Source organism: Takifugu rubripes, chromosome 7, assembly GCF_901000725.2.
Source record: "Takifugu rubripes chromosome 7, fTakRub1.2, whole genome shotgun sequence".
NCBI classification, from domain to species: Eukaryota; Metazoa; Chordata; class Actinopteri; order Tetraodontiformes; family Tetraodontidae; genus Takifugu; species Takifugu rubripes.
The window spans coordinates 7,411,005-7,420,521 of NC_042291.1; the positions used below are offsets into that span (position 1 = coordinate 7,411,005).

Below are 9,517 nucleotides of genomic sequence, written 5' to 3' on the forward strand. Positions count from 1 at the left end.
TTCCTTACAGAGGTCCGCCCCGTGGTCGTGGACGTGCCATGCCCAGGGGAAGGGGGGGAAGGCACACGTCGTTCTGACAACTGCGGAAGACCCGACCACTGGGCATGTGACTGCAGAGCCCACTCACAACAGCCCCAGTAACAGTATTAGCAGGGACCAGGACACCTATCAAGTATGGTTTAATGACAACTTGGAAGGCAAAGATTGGATGGTGACATCACCAGAAATAGTGGTTGGACCAGAAGGCGTATCCGCCCCCGTCCACTTTACTTCAAAACAAACGCCATATTATGAAATGGGACCCACCTCTACACCACACATCACCTTAGCCATAACCACAGGTGGTCAGGCTAAAGCACTCATGATAGCCAAAGCCAACCAAATTAGTGACTGGGTTGAATCAGACAGGCAATATCTACACTTCTGCACAGCACCCAGACTTCACATTTTACAAAGTTCAAACTGAATCAAAACTGATTCTTAACCACCAGCAACTTCAAAGACACAGGCTGTTTCCAAAACCACACACTCGTTCCCTATTCACTACTCACTACATGGGGGACATGAATTGAGTGGACTACGTAGCGCACTCAATTCAAAGTTAGCTTTCGGACACTACGGACACTAAGGCGCACGTAAAATGACGTAATGTTGTCGCATAATAATAACGAACCGGTCGCCGGGAAAAGTGGCCAGGTCCATTTAATTATTTTAACCCATCCGAAACATACCCAAACACATTCAGCGGTCGTTTCTTTGAAAACGCAATATTTTACCCTATTATTATCTTTACATAATAATAATAGATTAAAATATTAAATATAAATAATAAATAAATAAATAAAGGCAAAAACATATTTAAAATGGAGGCAGCAATGTTCCGCTAAACTGAAAGAATTTTACGCTCTAGTAAGATCTGTGAAACAAATAGCATATAATAATAACATAATAATAATACATACATTTGTACGTCATCCCGCCATTGACAGATTATCACGTGATACCGTAAAGGCTGATGGGATATATTACCAAGTTCGGGTGCATCGGTTGTGCACTACTTTTCGCAGTGCATTGTGGGATACAATGAGTGCACTCGCGATGCTCACTAAGAATTTGGACACTATTTCAAAATGGTGTCGACACTATTGAGTGCACTATGTAGGGTATAGGGGGTGGTTTCAGACACAGCCATAATGGTGCTGAAGACACCAACGATGTAGAGGCAGAAAAAGCTCTTGAATCTCTTCCTCGTTCCATGTGGGTGAGTCATCAGGCAGATGTTGGGCTCCTAAAAATCAGTTCACTTCGAAATTGATATGACTGTTCCAGTCAAACTTCCTCAGTATCCCATCAAATCTGAAGCTATCTCTGGCCTCTCTGACACCATCACAGGACTCTTGAAAGCAGGAGTTATCTACCCCACCACATTACCATGGAAGACACCTATTCTGCCAGTCTTGAAACCAGATAAGAAAACAAAGCCAACCCCTTCTCCATGACAGAAAAAAGCCTCTGACACATCCTTGTCTGACACACAACGGGAGAAATGGGTAAAAAAACTTATCAGACAGGGAGCTTACACACACTGAAGAGGAAGTGCTTGCCAAAGGTCTGAATTTTTCAGTCACCCTTGAAGAGGTACCGAATGTCGAACTCATCACAGCCACTGAGACAGACATCAGAAACAATAAACTCCCGGAAGCAGAACAGATTAGACTTAAGGTAACGGCTGCTTTAGCTAGTGCAAAACCTCCAACCTCCAATATTACTAATGAGGAAAAAAGAGCCATTGCATCCTTAGCCAAGGACAATGACATCACCATCTTACTAGCTGACAAAGGTAGGTGCACGGTCTTACTCAATACCACTGACTATGACACCAAAATAATCAATCTCCTGACAGACACCACTACATATTAAGATTAAGATTAAGATTAAGATGGACTTTATTCATCCCCGTGGGGAAATTGAGTTATAGTAGCAGCGTATGCAGAGTAAAGAGACAGAAAAAAATAAATACAGATAAGATTAGAATGTTATAAGCATATATACAGCATATATTATAAGCATATATATAATATAGACATAATATAATATATACATATTATAAGCATTATAAGCATATATACATAAATATAGAATAAATTAGAAATAAAATTACAGCATAAACATTACACAATTATTGTTGAGTTGGTTTGAGTGAATTATAGAGTTTAATGGCGGACGGCAGGAATGACTTCCTGTACCGTTCCTTAGAGCAGCGAGGCTGCAGGAGTCTGTTGCTGAAGCTGCTCCTCAGTTTGTCCACTGTGTTATGGAGGGGGTGGGAGGGACTGTCCATGATTGTTCGCAGTTTCAACACCATCCTGTCCCTCACCACCTCGTCCAAGTTATCAAGTCTACAGCCAACAACAGACCCTGCCTTTTTAATGAGTTTGTTGAGTCTGTTAGCATCCTTTGCTTTAATGCCTGCACCCCAGCACACTACAGCAAAGAAGATGGTGCTAGCCATGACAGACTGGTAGAACATCTGGAGCATCCTGCTGCAAACACTGAAGGACCTGAGTCTCCTGAGGAAATAGAGTCTGCTCATGGCCTTCTTGTAAACAGCATCAGTGTTTGTGGACCACTCCAGTTTATTGTCCAGCTGGACACCCAGGAACCTGTAAGATGGGACTATTTCCACATATTTCCCACTGATGCAGACTGGGGAGGGTGGGGACTTGCTTTTTCTGAAATCCACCACCATCTCCTTCGTCTTGGTCACGTTGAGCTGCAGAAGGTTCTCCCTGCTCCACCTGACAAAACTCTCCACAAGGTCCCTGTATTCATCCTCCTGTCCATTCTCCACACACCCGACTATGACTGTGTCATCCGAGTACTTCTGGAGATGACATGTCTCAGAGTGGTACTGGAAGTCGGCTGTGTAGGTGGTGAACAGGAATGGGGAGAGCACAGTTCCTTGAGGAGCTCCTGTGTTGCTCATCAGGGGGTCGGACACAAAGCTCCGCAGTCTCACAAACTGTGGCCACATATGAGAAACTCAAGCGAGACCCTACCAGCTCATACAAGAAGAAGGTGGTAGACTTACTACAGAAACTGGAAAAGGAGAAAGCCATCGACAGACCACAATACTACCGTCTATATCCAGGAGAAGCCATCCCTTGTATTTATGGATTGCTCAAAATCCACAAACCAGGGACCCCTCTGAGACCAATAATAAGTAGCATCAATTCAGTAACATATAACGTTTCCAAATACTTGGCCTCCATCTTGTCTCCCATGGTTGGCAACACCCCACACCACATCAGAAACTCCCAAGACTTGGGCTTGCTTAGAATTCGTTTACATTCACCTGTCAAGCTAAATACTGATGCCACACCTGCGCCACTCCCAAAACACACCTCTCGCTTAAACGGGGACAGTCCTTTTGTAATCACTACTGACTACACACAAATAACTCTGGTTGAGTAGTGATAGGTTACAGATTATACTGATTCCAATCTCTGGCTAAATTGCCTGGCGAAGGAAGCAAGAACCCACATGAAAGGTAATTGCATAGCCTGTGCATCGGCCAGACCACACCTATTCACTGAACCAGCATCCTTACACGGACAACAGCTGGGGCTAGAACTGTATGCTAGCCCTTACCACAGAAGTCACGCCTACAACCTGTGTCACCCTAGCTTCAGTATTCCCACCAATTAGCAATAAGACTACAACGAGGCCTTTCCGGTCCTACAGGGGGCCTCCAAATAGTTACATATGTTTTAATTTTACAGGATCCACTCTCAATCTGGGTGACATTTCCCCAGATTGGTGCAATACGTCTCAACCTGGTAACGCCTCACTAATTGGCCCCTTACCGCGCGCAGGTCTATTTTGGTAGTGCGGCAATCATTTACGCACATTCATTCCCACTGGAAGCACAGGCAACTGCGCTATGGTTCGACTGGCAGCCCCATTAACACTCTTAGGCAATAAAATTGTCCACAGGGTCAGCACAACTTCTAGCGCTCTCACTGCAAGACGCCGGCGACACATTCTTACTAGGCGAACAGCTGAGGAACAGGGCTACTCCTCTCATTTTGATCTTTCTCTAAATCCCCCCACCTATATTGCAATAGGGGTACCACGTGGTGTTCCAGATAAATAAAAATTGGCTGATCAAGTGGCTTCAAAAACATCCTTCTTGTCTCCGCAATATTTCCCGTTACACCAAACAAAAATGTGGACAGAATCAATTATGTGCATTACATTGTTCAAAGATTGGCAAATCTGACCAGAGACGCCGTAGAAGGACTCTCTGAACAATTAGCAGCCATCTCCCTCATTGCAGTTCAAAACCTTATGGTCCTCGACATAAGGTTTGCTCCTGGCTGAATAAGGTGGAGTATGCTCAATGTTTGGAGACATATGTTATACTTTTATTCCAAATAACAATGCACCTGACGGCTTTGTAACCATAGCGTTGGAAGGCTTGCATACCCTGTCTGATGAAATGGCAGAACATTCTGGCAGAGAGAATCCTCCGGATAAGTGGTTCACTGGGAGTGGAAAAATCTTATTTTAGCCTTGTGTACTTCGTTAGCTACATTTTTGGCTGTTATTTTGGCATGTGGCTGTTGCTGTGTACCATGTAGTCGCATGTTTTGTGTTCGTTTCATATCAACTACTGTAGAAAAGGGCAGTGGACCGCCCATTGCCGATGCACTGATGATCCTGCTATCCACAGACCTGGGAGATCATCAGTCAGAGGGCGATGAAGAAGCGACTGTTACCTTAATGTAATATGTCCTTTTTCAGAGACCAATAGGGTAAAAATGTGGAAATTTACTGTGAAATCTACTGTGAAACTTACTACGTATGTACCACAAACTTATCGCGTAACCTTGAATCACTAGAACTGACTTTTGCATGTGTTTAAGAATGTGCGTACGTGCAGGCATTTAATCACACTTCCTGGTGCCACCTTGTGACTTGCTCGTGAGGTACCGGAAATTACATAGAACATAATCATATAAGGTAATAAAATGGTGTCGTCCGTAAATCACTTGATCACCTGACCACTGTTGCTAACTTTTCTGCTGAATATATAAACCAATGCCCAAGAAGGCCCAGTGCACTTTTTACCTGTTGGCTAATGCTGAATGCTTCTCTCATTGTAAAAAGGCCCACAACTGAGTTTAATAAACAGTTTGCTGAAGATCACTGACTCTGGTCGTTTCACGGTCCGAACCTACGAAGCAGATTTGCAACAACAGACAGAGTCAATGGTTTCCGATACCTCTTGGTGGCAGTGGATGCATACACTTGTTTCTCCTCTTTTCTCCTTCTATTTCTGAATGAAGAATAGGGAGATTTCATTTTCTTGCTCTTTTTCAGCAGCTGTTTACAAATTTTCTTCAGCATGGTGTTCTGCAGCTCCAGCAGATCGAGTTTTATAGTAACACGTTCTTTTTATTGCATTTTCTTTATTTTCTCCTTCAGTAGTTGGTTTATTGTCTTTTGGTGTTCACTTGTCGTGTCCAATACAGTCTTTTGTTCTTCCATCTGTTTGATTTTTTCCTTATAGATCAGCTTCACAAGGTCTTGATCCTTTTTCGCATAATATCCAGCTGTCATCTCCATATTTTCATCATCTTCTTTTCGGACCTGGAGTTCTCTTTCAAAGTCTTCGCTGCCTTTCTTTTCTTTCTCCAGCTTTCTTCATTTCTGGGCCTGTTTGTTCATTTGATTGTCCAGCTGTTGGTTTCTCTTCTTGGAGGATTCATATTTAATGGTGAATTCTTTCAGATTCTCTTCCAACTGCTGGACTTTCATTTCTTTCATTTTCCATGGCCATCTCCTCATTTCTCTCCATGAGTTCTTTGAATTTGCTCTCATGTTTTACAGTCTGGGTCAGCTGTAGATTTATTTCATTTTTCTCTCGGATATCTGTGTTTAAACTGGTGGCTGAGGTGGTCAGCTTGCTCATTTCTGCCTTGAATTTTAGGAGTTCTGTTTCATAAAATTTGTTATTTTCTTTCCCATTGGTTATTTTCTACCTGAAGCTCCTGTATTCTCCTCTCAGAACCTTCATATTTCTTGTTATTTTCTCTTATTTGATTGTCTAGCCTTTGGTTTCTCACCTGACAGTTTTTGTATTTGATGGCCAGGTCTTTCAGTTCTGCCTCTAAAGAGTGGACCTTTTTTTCACTCCTTTGGTTTTCCATGGCCAATTGACACGTTTTGTTGATTTTTGTCCTACTGTTCCGCAGCAGGTTGAGTTCTCTCTCGTAACATTTAGCTTTATTGGTAAAGTCTTTCTTTTCTTCCATTAACTCCTGTATTTTTCTCTTAAAGTCTTCACATTTCATGATCAGTTGACCATTTTCTTCTTTCAAAAGAATTATTTGTTCAGCATTTATTTCTTCCACAGAAGTCTTTTGATTTTCCTCTTCCCTTTGATGCATTTTGGAATCATCACCTCTCTTCAGCACCACAGAATTCTCTTCTGAACTCTCCATCTGTTGTCCCAAACTAGTGCCTTTGGGAATGTCAGGAAACGGGACGCACATCTGCACAAAAAAGAAGCCCAGTGCTTTAATTCTGTGACAGACTTTTCCACAGAGGGAAGAAAAAAATGCAGATTTTGTTGGAAATGCTTACTGCGTAGTTGCTGGCCAGCATCGGATCGGTGGATCGGTGCAAGGCGTGGCCTGCGTCACCTGACAGTAATACATCCTGCACACAGATTTTGGCAAAGGCAAATAACTCATTTCCCAGTTAGAAAACCAATATAACAGGTACTGCTTGGCACCACACACCTTTTTACTTCAAAAAATATTCCCAATATACATCAAAATATTGATATTTTCTCTTGGGACTTACCTTCATATGAGTGGCTGCAATATCCTGGTCAAAGTGGTCCATCATGTTGGGGAAGAAGGTCATGTTGTAGGACATCCCGAGGCAGCGATGCACCTTAATGGGCTCGCAGGTAAATAAGCTGTGGGCACTGGAGCTTCCCAGCCACATTAGAGCCAGGCATGTCCACAGAGGTCCTGGCATCAGCATTGTGACTGCTGTGTGTTTGTGTAGCATGTATTTCAATGTTCCAAGTACTTTTATACTTGAGTAATAACACATCATAAAAAGCTTGTCGTCAATTACCGTAATTTCTGGACTATAAGCCGCTACTTTTTCCCTACACTTTAAACACTGCGGCTTATTCTACGGTGCGGCTTATTTGTGTATTTTTTCTATCGGCCGCTAGGGGCGCTCGAGCAGAAAAGAGATAGGTGGAATATATGTGTCGAGGAAGACGCAAGTTTAATGTAACTTCGCGCTTTGTGTATGAATAAAATTAGCATAAACAGACCCTCATTATGGAAAATACAAGAAGAAATGCATATGACGGTGGTCCTCCAAGTTGAATGGGAGGCTTGGATGACCAGCGGCGAGAAATCGTTTACCAAAACTGGCCGCATGCGAAGAGCAACTTTTGCACAAGTCTGCCAGTGGATCCTGACAGCGTGGAGCAGTGTGAAAAAATCCACCATCACCAACGGGTTTCGAAAAGCCGGTCTGCTGCGTGACAGAGAGGACAGCACAAGCTCAGGAGTCAATTTGTCTCAGGATGAGAGTTACACTGATAGCGACAACGAAAGAGAGACTGAGAGAGTGTGTGGCGAAGAATTTCTGACGCTATTCCAATCCGACACTGAGGAGGAAGACTTCCATGGTTTCAGTACACAGGAGGAAGATGAAGACAGCTCTCGGTATGTTTTTTTTAACCAGCCCTGTTAGTGCTGTGTTACTGCCGCGTCACAGGCACTGTTTGAAAATAAAAGCAAAGGTAGTGTAGCGTGTTGGGGAGGGTCAGTGTGGGAATTTCCCAGCATGCTTTGTGGCAGTGTATCTGTGGGTTCAGGTTGGTGTTAACCCTGTTTTTGTTCGTTGTAAATGTTATCTTTTGCAACTTTCAATGTTACTGTTCTATTTATTAAGTTATAATCATTGATGTATTTAATTGCTGTTTGCAATTACCTGGACACCATAAGCGAGGTTATGTGTGTGATTGGAGACCTCCCTTCATTCATGGGTCTACTGTTCAGTGTTTAATAAAGTGACATTTTCTGGACTTCAACTGCACAATAAGCTGGCAGAAGTCTCCATCTGAGTTCCTCCACAGCCAAGAACCCTCGACACCGAAGAAAACTTTTCCTGATTTACAAGTTAAGTGTTTTGTTTGCTGGTAAATTAAGGCAAGTTTGTCACAAAGTGAGTGGAAATAAGGGAAGGAAACCAGGTTTTCCTGAGTAAAAGATCAGGACTCGGTAACGGGGGACGAAAAAATGGGTGAATAACAAAGGACAAAACTTACCCCCAACACCCAAAGATCTTGTTGAACAGTTGCCTGTGTAACTGGTGGAACTCTGCGTTGAATGATATCCAGGACTTTCTTTTATTCTGGCAGCAACAAATAACATGGATAGACAGTTAGCAGCCCGCTCCAGTTCCTAAACACAGACAAGGCGGGAAGACGAACATTAGCGCGACTCGTCATGGCGAGTAAGCTAGCGGTCAACACTGTCTAAACATCATGTTTATGTACTGGTATGTTCCCATTGTTGTATTTCTAACATGAATAAATAAACACATTAAACAATCAATCAGAATACGTAAGTGGATTAACTCAGAACCAAACGTAACTAATATAAACTGACGTGATGGAAAATGAGACACCCACCTCTCCCACGGGGGTACTGTGCAAAAAGTGAGAGGCAGAGTGATCGCCATCACTTTTATAGGGGCACCACAGAAGAAGAAATGCAGGACGGAGCTCCCAAACCCATCACTAATCACCGGAAATGCTGTATTTTTGACAGCTGAGCATGTAACAGACCATATTTTGTGTGATTTTATACGCTTTATAACACAAATGCCCTGTTACACTTACATGGATAATTGTAAAGCAACTCTGTGGGCGATATCGCAGCGTGTTTGCTGCCGTTGAGCAGATCCTTCGTCCCTTTATCCGCCTGACTGCTGAAAATGAAGCCAAGACGCATTTAAAACTGTTGGAAAAGTGACGACTCTGAAAACCTAACATCGCCAGTGTCTTCCAAAAACACTATTTGTATGTTGCTGAGAGAAAATGGCTGATCTAAGTCAACTCCTTTTATTGAGTAAAAGCTTGATTTCAAGCAACACGTCAATGTGGAATTACCCCAGTGTCTTGAAAGGAACAGCTGCGGTTTAGCCAGTAACCGAAGCACGTGAATATAACATACGTACGGCGGGAATGGTACAGCAGCGGACCGAACTCCACAAAACCTGTCAAAATGTATTAATCAAATCAATCTTTATTTATATAGCGTCTTTTACAATCAAGATTGTTTCAAGGGGGTCAAGTCCAGTTATGTCAACTCCTAACACAAGATATACTGGGGAATCTGCGCCTTTCACGACTGGAGACTGGTCCCAGTGTAATGATAACGTAAGTGGATTGCTGGTCGGAGAGAAATCTTGT

At 42.9% G+C, this 9,517-nt stretch overlaps 1 long non-coding RNA gene across 5 annotated transcripts; it reads right to left on the reverse strand.

The window, feature by feature from the left end:
- Positions 1 to 4,408: 4,408 nt before the first annotated feature.
- LOC105416644 (uncharacterized) lies at positions 4,409 to 9,081 on the reverse strand. Of its 5 annotated transcripts, XR_003888883.1 has the most exons (6): positions 8,735 to 8,860; positions 8,369 to 8,504; positions 7,458 to 7,572; positions 6,874 to 7,067; positions 6,652 to 6,726; positions 4,409 to 6,560 (listed from the first exon to the last, which is right to left on the reverse strand). It is a non-coding gene; the product is annotated as an uncharacterized lncRNA (long non-coding RNA). The 5 variants fall into 5 exon arrangements; XR_003888882.1 differs by lacking the exon at positions 8,735 to 8,860 and adding an exon at positions 8,945 to 9,081 and having other exon boundaries at positions 6,874 to 7,572; XR_003888885.1 differs by having other exon boundaries at positions 6,874 to 7,569; positions 8,735 to 8,866.
- Between the last annotated feature and the right edge of the window lie 436 nt (positions 9,082 to 9,517).